General features: G+C 42.8%; 1 long non-coding RNA gene across 1 annotated transcript; it reads left to right on the top strand.

Annotated features, from left to right (window-relative positions):
* Positions 1–294: 294 nt before the first annotated feature.
* Positions 295–14,951, top strand: LOC139042568 (uncharacterized). The gene is made up of 3 exons (XR_011499438.1): positions 295–566; positions 10,920–11,076; positions 11,235–14,951. It is a non-coding gene; the product is annotated as an uncharacterized lncRNA (long non-coding RNA).
* The last annotated feature ends 1,224 nt before the right edge of the window (positions 14,952–16,175 follow it).

Genomic DNA, 16,175 nt, shown 5'->3' with positions numbered 1-16,175 from the left:
AGGCCCAGTTGATGAGTCAGTGGTCTTAACCAGCCTGAACTGGACAGAGTTGACTCTCAGTTCCTGAAGAACTCCAGTACCTGTTACCATGGTGACCTAGGCATGAGAGATGTTATCTATAGGGTGGATTTTAGTAATGCATTATCTAACTGCTTTTGCAAACAGACAGCTATTGAGTGTAGTTAAAGCAAGTTGGCCCCTGGTTTCAACAGCGTCTAGCACAGTGCTCTGTGCAGAAGGGAGGCGGGGAACGCTTGAGCAAATAAAAGAGTTCAAGAACTATTTGAGTGGGAAAAACTAAACAAAAAATAAATGTAAAAAATCATTTGCGTAATAAGCTGAATTTTCACGTTTTAATTCCAACATGTTAAAACCACACAGACCAGTTTGTATTCAATCCTCTCACCTTCCAAAAGTATCTCTAGGAGATGAAGCAACATTTGACTACTGCTGGCCCTTCCCTGGCATGGGGGCTCAGAATGGCAAAGCAAATGGGTGCAAGCCTGGGATCAGGAGACTTGAGTGCGAGTCACATATTCTATAGGAGCTTTGTGACCTGGATCAAGGTAAATTCTGTGAATCTCAGTTTCTTCATTTGCTCATGGTAAAGTTTTGAGGATAAAATGAGATGTTGGTGGGAACCTACTTTGGACATTGTCGCTTTTTATATAGCTTTTTTTCTACTGGTAATATATAAGCACAAAGAGTTTAACCTATGAAGATCTGAGGGGTCAAATGGTGTATCTTCTTACGCCACGGCAAGAGTAAAATCTAAACTGTGCAAGACAATGCTTTGTGTATTTAAAAGGTTCCCAGAAATGGAAAATTCACAAACACATTTGGCAATATGTTCAAAGCTTTAATTACTTGGATCCTGGGAAGGTTTTGCATGTAACATAGTTCAGGCTGCCTTTGAATCCTATAGCATCTATCAAAACAACTACCAATTAACTCCTGATGTGAGAAAGCCCCTCCCTTTTCTGTCCACAAGGGTGTGTCTCTAGCTATCCTTTTTGAGGAGTCAGAGCAGTGTGGGATAACACGCTACTAATGGCCACTTCTTGCTGTCCCATGGTCCAGCATGCTGCCCCTCCTGACTTTTCCTGAGGTAACCCCACACTGGACCTCAATAAAGACATGAGACATTTTTTTCTTTTTTTTTTTTTAAAGATTTTTTATTTTTTCCTTTTTCTCCCCAAAGCCCCCCAGTACATAGTTGTATATTCTTCGTTGTGGGTCCTTCTAGTTGTGGCATATGGGACGCTGCCTCAGCGTGGTTTGATGAGCAGTGCCATGTCCGCGCCCAGGATTCGAACCAACGAAACACTGGGCTGCCTGCAGCGGAGCGCGCGAACTTAACCACTCGGCCACGGGGCCAGCCCCACATTCTTTTCTTTTTTGAGGAAGATTAGCCCTGAGCTAACATCTGCTGCCAATGCTCCTCTTTTTGCTGAGGAAGACTGGCCCTGAGTTAACATCCGTGCCCATCTTCCTCTACTTTACATGTGGGACACCTACCACAGCATGGCTTGTCAAGTGGTGCCATGTCCACACCTGGGATCCAAACCAGTGAACCCTAGGACGCCGAAGCGGAATGTGCACACTTAACCCTTGTGCCATTGGGCTGGCCCCAACATGAGACATTTTTAATGGCTTTAGGTGATCATCCCAAAGGCACATAGAGTGGGGAAGAAGATTTTGATATTGTGATTTATAATAAGAAATACATATTTGGTCTTGGTTCCCACTTCTGGCACAGAGCTCCTAAAACCCTTGGAATTTCCTAAATGATGAGAGCCAGAAAGAAGTCTTATATCTTTTGTTATGTTAATGAGGTGACTTTTGGACCACATCACCTAAGGTTGGGTCTAGTTGCCAGAAGAACCAAACGATGTGATTAAAGACTTGGAACTTGCAGTCCCACCCTCCTACCTTGGGGAGGGGAAAGGGACTAGAGGTTGAGTCAGTCACCAATGTCCAATGATTTAATAAATCATGGCTATGTAATGAAACCACCATAAAACCCCAGAAGGATGGGTTTTTGAGAGCTTTCAGGTTGGTGAACACGTGGAGATTTGGGAAGAGTGGTGAGCCCAGAGAGGGCATGGAAGCATCATGCCCTTTTACCATACCTTGCCCTATGTATCTCTTCCATAAGCAAAATGCTTCTCTGAGTTCTGTGAGCTGTTCTAGCAAATTACTGTAATTGAACCTGAGGAGGATGTTGTGGGAACCTCCAATCTATAGTCAGCCTGTGAGAAGCCCAGGTAGCCTAGACTTGCAATTGGTATCTGAAAATGTGATACTGAGCCCATCACTTGTGGGATCTGATGCTATCTCCAGGTAGATAGTGTCAGAACTGATTTGAATTGTAGGACATCAGCTGGTGTCTGAGAATTGCCTGGATGTGTGTGGAACCCCTGCTTGCCCTAGCATACACACATTGGCATTGGTGACCAAAACCTTTAAGGATGGAGGAGGAATTGGCATTTTCCCCAGGTTATTTCCTTGGCCCCTCTGGATCACACAAGGGTCAAGGTCTCAGTGCCTAGGCCTGCTAGGTAAGGCTTACCTTGATGTTTCCCAGGCAGTTTGAAGGTGCCCTGCAGACTTGTCTTAGTCCTAAACTCTCTACCTACTTCTCTTTTCTGAGAGCCCTGTCTCTTCTTCCTAGTTCAAGGGCCCTCACCTGCCCTCAGAATGCCCTCCCTATGGAAGTCATCAAATTCCAAGTTCTCTTTCAGGTCTTGTGAATTTCACAGCCTTCATTACTGGATGTCAATGGCAGAGGGGTGGGGTACCCTCCCTGTGTTTGCCTGTCCCTCAGGATCTAGTCCCACGTGTGGGGAGGTAGGAACTCTAGAGCTTTTCCAGGCTATGGCTAGTTGCCTTGAATGAACTGAAAATCAAACATCCCCACAAAGATTGATTTCCTTCTTTTTGGTCTGCAGGAGAAATTGTTATTCCACCCCTTGACATAACTTTGACTCTCTTTCTTGTGAAATACTTTCATCATCTTTATTACGCAGAGGGAGTATTGATGGCTCCCTCCCTGCCCTGAGTTATTTCACAACCCGTCTTATATAAACTTGACACTGAAGAGCAGCATGTCTAATCGCCTCTCCTTAAATCCTCAGGTGTGGTGGTGGGGGAGATGGTGGGGTGGAGGAATAATCTCAGTTGAGTCCATCATAGTCATCATGATGTATTCAGTATTGGCTATGTGTCAGATTAATAATAATAGTAACTCTAATAGCTGACACTTTTGACTGCTTACTCTGTGCCAGACAGTGATTAGGGGCTTTACCTGTATTATGTATAATACATGTTGTAACTTCATGATGACCCTATATGGTAAGTACTATTGTTACCTCTGTTGCACAGAGCAGGGCACTGAAGAACTGGGACTAAGCTGTTGTGTCTGTGGTCATAGACAGGAAGAGGTAGTTCTGTGTTCAAATCCATGTCTGACGAACTCCAGTGGTTTATCTATTATTCTGACTATGGTTGGCATTTTCTAAGTATGATTGATTGATTTTTCAAAAGAACATTTGGATCCTTGATATTGACAACACAAGGTATAGTTTTGTGCTGTTGGTAGTGTTAGAGAAATCACAGATGTCTACAATAAAGACAATATGGGCATTCTCAGTTGAAGTTAACCCTAGCCGAAATGGTGTTTTTAAAAGGCCTTCATTTCTGCCTTGCTAAGTGAATTTAATGCTCTAAATGAGTGCCAAGTTGGCAGCCCACAGGACAAATTCCACTATTTATGCAAGAAATGGACACAGTGGCCATGTGCTTCAACCCCAACCTTGAAGGACCTTCTCCGTAGAACAGCAGGTTAATGCATCCTTCGCATCTTATTCCATCTTGGTCCCCACTGATGTAGATGCTGGGCCAGTAGATATCATTGTGCTGGGAGCGTTTACAGCTGTAATTCCCTAAACCTGCCTGTGTATCAAAGTCCCCTAGGGACTTTAAAAATATACAGATTCCTAGGCAATTGCCAAACTTTCTGAATCAGAACCTGTCCAGGAATCTGTACGTATTTTCTAAATTCTGCCCCAGGTTTGGGAATCACTGCATTGGGGAAAGGTCTAGCCTCTGTGGGCTATTGCCCATTTTTCTCCTGCATAGTCCTCAGCCATACGCTTACTTGTCTACCCTTCCACCTTCACGCACATACTATGAAGCAAGTATCTTACTAGAGTCAGAAAAGCTAGAGAAAATGTCAGGCTTTGTCAGCTGAAGTCAATATTTACTTGAGAAGCCTTTTGGCACATCTGTGTTACTAACTAATGTCTATCCAAACTGCTCAAAAAACGAAACCTTAATCAGCAGGCTATATTTAAATACAGCCTCAACTCCGAAGTTGCATTCACATTTTTGTTAACATATTTTCCTGATTACTTCTTCTCATTGTGTTCCATTGTTTGTTTATTTATTTCTCAAGAATTGTTTCCAGAGACTGGAAGTCAAACAAAATGATGCATGGTTAGGAACGGATTGAAAAAAACAAATCCCAACCCCTTTGATAGAGACTAACATAATAAGCTTTTTGGCAGTTGTTTAAAAGAAATATTATTACAGTACGATAACCTTGTAGTGATTACTGTGGAATTGGCAATGTTGCAAATCTATGGAGATTATAGGCAAGAAGGAAGATGTAAAATAAGTGGCCCAAATTCTTTTGTAGGTGTTGGGGGAGAAGAAAAGGGAGGATGATAGAGAAAAATATGCACATGACCTTGATTTTGGATGATCTTAGCATTATCGCCTTCCTTTTTGCCTTATGTTTTTATTAATTATATATAATCTATGTGTTGAAGAGTCCTCTAGTTATGTGATACAGGTTTTCACACTAGCTAGAATCAGAAATCTGGAAAAATACACTCTACAGGAGTGTGTTTCTTCATAGTAAGAACTCAACATAAAGTTGGAGAAAAGATTTAATGAATAGAAAATTGCGCCAATAGAGCTGAGTTCTACAATATGCCTCTGTGTTTCACAGTCTCTCAGAGGAATCTTACCCTGACTTCAGTGATTGTTGGACTTTTCTTTTAAAGCAATGCAACTCTTTTTTTCCATAAACAAATTTTATTCGGAACCTTTCAGGGTTAGCTTAGGCGGCTATAACAAAATACCATAGACTGGGTGGCTTAAACAACAAGCATTTATTTCTCACAGTTCTGGAGGCTGGGAATTCCAAAATCAAGGTGCTGACAGATGTGGTGTCTAGTGAGGACCTCTCTCCGGTTTGCAGATAGTCGCCTTCTTGATGTATGCTCATAAGGCAGAGAAAGAGATCATTTCTCTCACGTTTTTTCTTACAAGGGCACTAACCTTGTCCACAAGGATGTCATTCTCATGGCTTAATTATCTCCCAAAGACCCCACGTCCAAATTTCATCACATTGGGGATCAGGGCTTCAACATATGGATTTTGGAGGGACACAAACATTCAGTTCATAGCAGAATCCTAACATATAAGACAGATAAAAAGCTGTGGTTCTCAAGTGGAAGTAGGGCAGAGGCAGAGCAAGTGCCGTGCAGTCTCCCCTACCTTAGGAAACCTACCAGGAATTCGAGGGCCAAACATGAAGACTTTGAGTCCCACTCATCAAATGAGTGAGTGTGAGGACTCTTCCCCACTGGGCTCACTGACTGCTATCAGCCCTGCTCTTCTGCTCTATTTTTTCTGCTTGAGGCCAACTCATGCCTATTCTCCATGCAGGGACTTAATAAGATGCTCTGTTATGAGAACGTCATCTATTGTGCCTGTCATCCATATGGGGGCCCATCACTTCCTTGGGTGTGGTTTGCTCTCCCATGCCAAGCTGGTGTTTCCCTAGGATAACACTCCCCATCCTACCTCCTACCTCATTCATCCAGGGCTCCAATGGTCCATTCTGAGTCCAGTTCTGATTATGCAAGGAGGTATCTCCCTCTCCAAGGGGTGTCTGTTTTTCTCTTTAGTGTACAGTGCAATAGTTAAGAATAATGTTGACACAAAATAACCAATAGCCATTCTATAGATAAGAGAGATAAAGTAAGTTTTACTTGAGGCACGGTGAGGATTATAATCCAGGAAGGCAGTTTCCACCTAGGAAGAAAGCATTCTGGAGAAGCACGGTTTTCCGTACAATTTTATACCTTTGTAGAGCAAAGAATTTACGTTAAACACACCCTGGATACATATTCATCAAAATTTCAAAGAGGTATTCAGTTGCAAATTAGCAGGTCAACACGACCTGGATGTCAGGAAAGGGACTAATACTGGGCATTACTGATAGGGCGGGGGAAGTATGAATTCTTGTCTTAAGAGAGTGCATTCTTTCTTTTAATAGTTAAAGCAGATGTACAGTGTACGTTTGATAGGCCATAAACCAAGCTTCTTTGGTTCAAGCTGAATCAGTTTTGAATGTGAATAGTTACCCCATATACCTCAATATATGAAAATCTCTTGTCAATGAATGCTGACTTTGGGGGCTAAAGCTTGTCAAATTTGAGACGGGGTTCTTCCTTTAGAAAAATGATACAAATGGACAAATATAAAGTGCTAGGGTCCCTCCCAGAATCTTGGAAGCAGCCAATACAAGTGAGGGGCCCTGAAGCTCAGTTTGATTAGCTTTACAATAAATCCTCTTCTGAGATCACTTTTGTACCTCCTTCCAGAGCAACCCCATCCACCCCTTCCCACATTTGCTCCCAGGGATCTTGAATGAAAGTGACTCATCTCATTCCGGAAAAGACCATTCCTCTTCCTAGAAGAGCTAATCTTTGGACTCAGGCTGCAGAAAAAGAAAACAAAAGACTCAAAATGTGCCAAGAGTTACATAAATTTAAATCTAATTGAATCAGTCTCATTGAAAACCACAAAAAGGTATTGATGATGAGGAAGCCGCAAAAGGAAGGATTCCATCCATCTGTTGAAGATACTGGAGTTTTGCTCTTCAAAGTTAAGGGGGAATAGGGAAAACTGAGTAAAACAAAACCTGCAAAGATCCAAGTCTTCCTTTAAACTGTGGTTCCCATTAACCAAAAGCTATGGAATCTTTTCTAATGTATTACCACACAAAGTAAGGGAGTGTTTGGGGGGAGGGGGAGTTGAACTATTTCCGGAATAGCAATGGCGGTCAACCATCTTTGGGGAAGAGATTCAGAGGTTAGGAAGTTCGTCTTCCTAGGATGAAATGACTTTGCCAAACAGGAAGTTGAAGGTATCACTGGTTTTAATTGACCCTGGACAGAGAGAGAATTATCAATTTAGTACAGATTTTTCAGATATTAATGAGTGTACCTGGCAGATCCAGATCCAGACACATGAATTAATGTCTTCTTTACATAATACAATTTCTTTTATTTTTAATATTAATGGCAACTAAACAAAGTTTCCCATTGAAAAGGAAATGCTTTGAGGATGCATTGCAAATATTAATTTTAATAAATTAATCAAGAATGTTTCTAAAAAGAAGAAAGCAGTTTGAAGTTCAAAGTCTAAAATAAAGAATTTGGGGGGAGTTTACAAAATAAAACAACAACTCCTCATAAAATGTTGAAAGACACCAAGTTATATTAAAGATTGAAAATGAGTAATTGTGATGAAAGAAAGCTTGGAAAAGGAGTGTGTGTGTGTGTGTATGGTTAAAGGTGTGTGTGTGTGTGTGAGAGAGAGAGCACGTGAGCCCAACCTAACAACAATCTGAAGAAGATGAGGATGCTATTTCCTGGCTGTTTTCCATCTCCACTGCATAGAATACAAGGGGAAATGAGTGTCAACTAGAACCAGAGGCTTTATGTTAGACAAAGGATTTCCGGACAACTGATGGCTTGTTAATGTGGGTTAATGGGTGGGGTTCTGCGTCACAGCCCTTCATACGTTGAAGTAATTGGGGTGTGGTCCTGAGTGACTATAGGGGAAAGGTGGAGGAGTGAACCGCAGCAGACCAGTTGAGTATGGTTACTGGGAGGTCTGCTGCCTGGGAAGATTTTGGATAGGTCAATAGGAGGCAGGTTTTATCCTGACTTGAGTGGGGTTGTCCGTTTCACCCACCTCGGGCATTCCAATACGAGGCAGTAATGTATAGCAGTTAGAGCCAGGCTCTGAAAGAGACGGACACCATTTACTGCCTATGTGACCTTGGGCAACTCAGATTCCTCAGCTATAAACTAAGGTCAAGGATAGTATCTACTTATTTGGATTATTATGAAGGGATTAATTTAGATAATATGTGTAAAGCATTGAGCATAGTGATCAGAACTTAGTAAGGACTCAGCAAATATTAGCTTTTATTATTTTAATATTATTTTAGAGTGAACAAGATAGATTCTCCCATCTATATCCTTTCTTATTTAATAGATTTTTTTCACATCTCTTAGCTTACTACTGCAGCTGCTCAGATGCTCTCTACCCAACTGCCTTCCATTCCCTCCCTGCCTACATCTGCCAGGTGATGTCCTCATTCTCTGTTTCACGTTGGCCCATTGCAGTGGGTTGAATGGTGCCCACCGAAAGACATGTCCACACCCGTTCCCCAGAACCTGTGGCTGTTACCTTATTTGGACAAAGAGTCTTTGCAGATGTAATTAAGTGAAGGACCTTGAAATAAGGAGATCATCCTGGATTATCTGAGTGAGCCCTAAATCCAATGACAAGTGTCCCTTAGAAGAACGAAGCAGAGAAAAATGTGACAGACAGAGGAGGAGGAGGCAATGTGACCACAGACAGACTGGAAGGATGCAGCCACAGATGAGGAATGCTGACAGTCACCAGAAGCCGGAAGAGGCAGAGAACGGCTTCTCCCCTGCATCCTTCAGAGACAGCACAGCCCTGCTGGTGCCTTGATTTAGACTTCTGGCCTCCAGGACTGTTGCTTTACACTATCCAGTTTGTGGTCACTTGTTTGGCAGCCACAGGAAACGAATGCAGCCATTTTAGGATAGAATGCTTTGTGGTGGGTCTGGTGTGGGAAGAGGAAAGTAGAAAGAAAAGAATTTCCCACAGGAACTCCCTCTTTCTCCTTCCCTGTCTCCTCCTGCTTTAGCTTCTGCACTCCCTGGGTCTACCAGTGTCTTCTTTCTCCAGACATCCTTCTATCCTTCACTAAAGGGCTCCCACCAATCCCAGCTCCTATGATGAAAGGCCCAGAATAGTCTCAGTCTGGTTTTTCAATGAAATGTAAATAAATTTCATTTCAGGCCTTTGTAAGCCCAAAGAGACAGCATCAAAGTGAGGAAAAGAAAAAATTGAATAAGGGAGGCCAGAATAGAAGATGAGTTTTTATGACTATTTTCTAAAGCTACTATTCGAATTCTTTAAAAGCCTGTTATGTGTTGCTTCAGAACCCAGAGGATAGGGAAAAGTTGTCAGTCTGATTTCTGTTCAGTGGTAGAACAAATCATCAAATTGGCGGCTTCAGATGGTCAGAGTGAGGAAAATAATTCTAATCATAATAGTAATAACCATATGATGCAGTCTGGATGGTGGCTGCATTTTCTCAGTATCATTGAACAGTCTGCCCCAGTCCTAGCATTCGGCTCTTCGAGCCTCACGTACCCTGCCTGGTGCCACCAGGACCCAAGTTTTTGCTTTTCTTATTACCCATGTGCTTTTTTTCTACCTCTATCTGGTTCTTCCAGCCTCTCACCGTGATTAAACTCCCGGTCATCCACCTAGGCTTCATATCATGGTAGTAGATCTTGTCATTCTCCTTGACTAGTAGGCTACAGTAATCTTCCAGGAAACATTGTTGAATGAACCAACATCCCCAGTTTGACCTAGTTTCAGGATCCCTCCGTGTTGAGTACCATCGTCATAGACGGTACACCACCTGGCTTCTCTGAGGCTCATGGACAAAATCAAGGTGGAACCAGATTATCACAGATCTCTCCCAGCTCTTAGCTTCTCATGTCCTGTTTTTCAATTGGTAGAAATAGTAAAAGAAAATCGAAAACCTGATGCCTAGGAATCAGCCTGGGCAAGGAAGTATTTCTATGGATTCTGTTGGAAGAAGCCATGGACCCCATAACTCATAGCACATGAAGTTCTAGCCCTAAATTTCCCCCACTTTCACGGCCCAGCATTTGAGAAATTGAGATGCTTTGGAATAGAAAGGGGAGGAGATGTGTTCCTGGCATCCCCACTTGGAAGCTTTGATGCGTTTTCCTGCAGACGTGGTTATACATGGTGGTTAGAGTTTAATAACAGTAACAACTTATATTTGTAGAACATAATAATGTGCATTATCAACTCATTTTCATAGAATCTTGTGAAGTAGATATTTGTATCAGTCAGGGTTAAATCAGAGAGGTAAAACCACTAGGAGTTGTACATAATAAGAGATTTATTATGGGGACTTGACCATATACAATTGTAGGAGCTGGTCAAAACAATTTATGTGTGACTGTTGTCTTGTGTCTGGTGCTGAATTCAGGACCCTGTAGGGAAATGTGGTAGCCAGCCTCTAATTTGGCCCCAAGGATTCCTGGCTCCCGGCATTCCCACCTTTGTATAGTTTCCTCTTACATTGTACCAGTATTGGTCTGTGTGACCAACAGAATACTGCAGAAGTGATGGCATGTGACTTCTGAGGTTCGTTTATAAAAGAGACTGTAGCTTCTGCTTTTATTTTTGTCTTTTTTTGAGGAAGATTAGCCTTGAGCTAACATCTGCTGCCAATCCTCCTCTTTTTGCTAAGGAACACTGGCCCTGAGCTAACATCCATGCCCATCTTCCCCTACTTTATATGTGGGATGCCTACCACAGCATGATTTGCCACGCAGTGCCATGTCCGTACCCGGGATCCGAACCTGCAAACCCCAGGCCGCCGAAGCGGAACGTGCACACTTAACCACTGCGCCTCCAGGCCGGCCCCTGTGGCTTCTGTTTTGATCGTTCACTTTTGCTCTCTCCCTTAGATGACTCATTCTGGAAGAAGTCACTGGCCTCATTGTAGTAGCCCCACAGGGAGGCCCACATGGCAAGGAACTGAAACCTTTAGGCAACAGCCAAGGAAGAACAGAGGTCAGTCACTAAACACACAAGTGAGCTTGGAAGTGGATTCTTCAGGCTCAGGTAAGTCTGTAGCCCTGTCCAACAACTTAACTAACACCTCATGAGAGACCTTAGGCTAGAATTACCTGGCTAAGCCACTCCCAGATTCCCCCCTTAGAAACTGTGTAAGATAATAAATTTTGTCTAAAGATGCTAATGTGGGGTTATTTGTTACACAGCAATAGATAACTAATACAGGAAGAAAAGATGGATATGAAGTGGAGAAGAACAAAGATAAACTGGACCCCACAAGGATAAGCTGGAACCTCAGGGGCAGACTAGAACCTGCATTGGTCTTACACTCCTTCTAAGTCTTCATCTTTGATGATGCTGGTGACCTGCGCGAGAAGCTGGAATCTTTCATCACAAAGCTAAGCATGCACCTGCTTCAGTAGCTGGAGGAGCTGAAGGAGCATTCAGCGGGAGGATATAGAATCATCAAGGTGAGCTGCCAGATCAGCAACAAAGTGCACGAGCTGCCATGGCACCTGGTGCCTTACGCCTAATGCTGAGCCTAAAAATATGGGACCTGCTTCACCTCTGCCTTCCAAACTGTGTGCAGAACGTCTCTTGTGGCCCATGCCAATCCACAACTGTGCAGAGAATGAAATTCTGGGAAACATAGTTCCAGCTTAGCTAAACTGACACAATACATACCCACCGCAGCAGTATCTCATTTAATAGGTGTCAATTTAGAATCTGACAGATAAGTGATTTTTCAAATGCCAGACAGCCGTCAAGTAGAACTAAACTGAAAACCAGGCCTATAGACTCTTACCATGACATTTATTAGAACGCTTCTTAATTAACTATTTGCTGGCAACATAGGCTATTGCAGGTGGGCCTATGGAAACAAACCATTCTTGATACAGGAAGCAATCACTTACAAATGAATGTTCCAGATTCCACGCTCTGTGTGCAGTGCAGTTGCATGTCTGTTCTGCTCTCCTGCTCCTACAGTCATGTTCAGGACACCCAGCGGGGCTCAAGACTCACGGGCTTGTAGGCTGCCCTCTTGTCTAAGTGGGATTTGCCAGCTCAGAATTTCCGTGGTTTGTACCTTTTCTCCGGACGTCTATCCCCTTACTCTTGACCACAGTGAGGCCGATTTCCTGTTGTTCTGGCTCCTCTCACAGCATGACTTTCTGTGGAGTGTCCTCACCAGCGTGACCCTCTGTATTGAAAGAGCTTAAAGTCTGTTATCTGGAACTCCCGAGAATAGCCTGACTTCTGAGGCAGGAATTCACCTGGGTGGATTTTCTCTCATAATGGAGCAAGTGAATAATTGAGAGCTTAATCATTTTACGTTAGATAGAAACATTCACACACAATGTTTTATTTCAGCCAACACTGCATAATAATAATGAAAAAAATAACATATGTTGGTCATTTACCATGAGTCTGATCCTGGACTAAGTTTTACATGTGAATTTTTTAATTTAATCCCACAACAATCCTATGAGGTAGATACTGTTATCATTCCCATTTCACAGAGATGGTATGCAGAGACTGGCTAGTTATTAGTTATCAAACCACTTCCCTTTTCTCTTTGAATGTACAGCTAGAGTGTATGTTCCAGGCACTCTTGCAGTTAAGTATAGCTAGGGGAATGTGGGCATAAGTGGTATACGTCATTGGCCCATAGGAACCACTCACCCAACCCTCCAACCTGTCTCTCTTCCCTTGTCTGCTGAATGGATGCAAAGGATCCAGCAGAGAACTCCAAGGCAATAAGGGCTTGTTGGGGCCACTAGATAGAAGGAGCCTGGGTTCCTGAACGAGTGTGTGGGGCAGAACACACTCTCGTGACCTAAGCATGAAATACATATTCATTCTGGTTGTTTTGTTATATTAGATAGCTTACTTATATTGGTGCCTTGAAGTGAGGATTCTGCCAAAACCAAACTGCAAAATATATGACCTTGGCTTAGCAGTTGGGTAATGGGTAGTAAAGAAATCCACATCAAAGGCTGGAGAGGGAGCAACCCACGTGATGCAGTGATGAGATATCCAGTAAAACTGTTGCCTCCCTTAATTTGGAAGGCAGTTTACAAGTGCACTGACATTGTAGCTCCAGGGGAATTGTTGGAAAATATCAAAGTGTTAGCGAAAGTACGGCTATTATTGGCTATCTTTGACGAAGTATGACCAAAAAAACCCAAAAGCTCAGGAGTCAAGTGGCCAGTTAACAAGCTACCATGGAAAGGGATAGAAGGAGTCCAGGAATTTCGGGCAACAGGAATTTGGGGAAACTGACTTCTTCTAGATGCCAAAAGGTAAGACTCTTAAAAAGTCATGAGTGATAAAGATCTAGTAAAACTCACCTGAACAACGTGACTTCGCCCTGCGACAAAAATCAGATTAGTTGTGCCTCCTTCCTTCATATTGTTCCAGATGACTTCAAGGTAGCCACCCTTAAACAGAGAGAGAGAAAGGGAGAGAGAGAGTGAGAAAGAGAGAGGATGACAGAGGCAAAGGAGGAAAGAAAGAAATCAGGTTTGAGGATTATATCTAGGCAAGAACTTTGGGTGCGGCTACTGGCACATGGAACTGATTGGTGGCAAGTACGCTAGAAGCCTGTGAAGTGTTTGAGAGAACTATATTGCCAGAGAAATCATGAGCCTGGATTTTCCAAGATGTAAACCACCACAGGGCTTCCAAACTTGATTCAGTTGGAAGCGAATTCCTATAAAACTTCCAAGGAAGATATGTATCCCAGACCTCCCTTCAGACATGGACAGAGATTATTGACTGGAAGAAACACCACAAAGAGCAGAGTCAGGAGCCACAGACAATGAAGGATAGAAGAGCTCTTACCAGAGAGCAAAATTAGGATCTAATGAAAGTACTTTTCCAACCTCAGGGAAGGGAGCCTTCTTAACGCCTGTCTAGCTACAGGCAAATGTTACCGTGTGTCTCCCTTCTGCTCCTTTCTAAACAGGATTTTCTATTGAGAATACACTTCCCCTAACCCATGATTGTATACTGGGTGTGTATTGGAGAGGAGGGTGTATAAGTTGTGTTTTAAATCTAAAGTCACAGTTCTCTAGACTAGAAGATGGAGGGGACCATGCATCCCTCAGAGATCCTAGACTTCAGCTGGGTGCAGAGGCTGGATGGGGCTTTAGGCTTTAGGTTGTCTCCTATGGATTGCCTAGGTGACGGAGGAAGCGTAAATAAACATTTGATGACCAAAATGAGGGCCTACAGCAGAGACTGAATAATTGTTCATGCAGCCACTCAGTTTTCTCCGTGGCATACAGTTACATGACATTTTCTATTCTCCCTTATGGTTAGGGGCTACCATGTCACTGAATTTTGTCCTGTAGACTACGGATGGATGTCATGGATGCCATTCCAGGCCTGGCCCATCAATAAAAACCTTCTGCACAATCCTCCATATCTCCTCTTTTCCCTCATTTGCCAGCTTGGCTTAGAGGACTCAGCAGAGAACTCTGAGGGGACAATGGAGCCTGATGGAAGGAGTGTGGACCTGAATATCTGTGTGAGTGGAACCCCCTTCCAACCTGCGCTGGACTAGGACATGACTGAGAAATAAACCTGTAATGTATTAAACCACTAAGATTCTCAGGAAGCTTTTTATAGCCATTTGCCTACCCTCATGAATGGAAATAGATTAGAACAACTAAGTAACCTCCCCAAGGTCAAACAGCTACCAAACAGTAGAGCAGAAATACAACTGAGAAGTAAGCTCCAAACTGGGGTCTGGAGAAGAATATGATCAGATTACTTGGGAACTTTCTCAAAATACAGACTGTTCCGCTCCACTCCAAGAATGCTATTTCTTGGGGGGAGAGGAGTAGAGGGGCTTTAAATCTATTTTTACCAAGCTCCCTGGGTAACACTGCCTAACCAATGTTGAGAAGCACAAAATACCAACAGTTATTCTAAAACGTACAAGCCGAGTTCCTGTGGAGAGATGTCAAATGAGTAGGATGGTCATCTAATTTACTGTCCATTCTGAGACACTTCCGAGAGTGAAAAGAGGAACTATTAATAATTACACTTGGAACCCAGACATAAAACAGGACTTTCCCAGGCAAATTGGCACATAAGAGCTCTTACATTTGAGAGCAAAAGACAGGACAGCTGTGTTCTCTACTAATAAAAATGCTATTTCCTGTTAAGAGAATTTTCAATGTTTTGAAAGAATGCTATCTGCCATCTGGGCAAGACAAAGGTGGCCTTCAAACTACGGGAGGGAGAAAGCTGAGATCTGGAGGGAAGTCCTGAGGGGCAGCCCCAGACACTTGGAGTAACAAAACTAAAGTGTCTTGCGGAGTTGGAGAAGGGAGACCAGGGTATCCACAACAGCTCACACAGACCTGAGTACCAACAAAGACTTAAAGAGTAAACACAAGCAGCAGAAAATGGGTGGGAACAATCCTGAGGGAAACCAATAGAAGCTAAGAAACAGGCAAAGTGCAGAGCCAGCATCCAGGCTAGGGTGAGAGAGATGCAGTCAACTAATTTTCCAAGAGAGAATTTTGTGCTCCAGCCTCTCCTTTTGGATGCTCTCGGACCTGGTAGCACCTACAATGTACAAACGATGCTCAATTTGAGTGTGAAAAGGAAGTACTGGAGTTCAACTCATGTTCACTCTTGGGACCACACTAAAATAATTTTGGTGTTCTCCAATAGTTTGTCATCACTCAGTCACTTATTACTGAGCAATCTAGCAGCACCGTAATCTCTCCAAGTCTCAATTTCTCATCAGTCGAATGGGGATAATCATACCCTGCTTATTTCATAAAGGGTGATTGGGTGGATCAAACACCGTAATATAAATAGTAACGCTTCATAAATAGTAAAGCTTATTGAAATGAAAGACAACACCTGTGTTAACATTAACAAAAAAATATCAAGCATAGCATCAGGTAATAACAAGTTTCCCAGGATATATCAACATTTTCTTTGTGAATTGAGTTGATCCTTTTTTTTTTTTTGTAGTATGTTTTTTGGGCTTTTTTTTAAAGATTTTATTTTTTTCCTTTTTCTCCCCAAAGCCCCCCGGAACACAGTTGTGCATTTTCAGTTGTGGGTCCTTCTAGCTGTGGTATGTGGGGTACCTCCTCAGCATAGCTTGATGAGTGGTGCCA

The sequence above is a fragment of the Equus asinus genome, chromosome 30, assembly GCF_041296235.1.
Source record: "Equus asinus isolate D_3611 breed Donkey chromosome 30, EquAss-T2T_v2, whole genome shotgun sequence".
NCBI lineage: Eukaryota > Metazoa > Chordata > Mammalia > Perissodactyla > Equidae > Equus > Equus asinus.
Note: the sequence above shows the minus strand (reverse complement) of the source record. Positions and strands in the feature narration are given on the sequence as shown.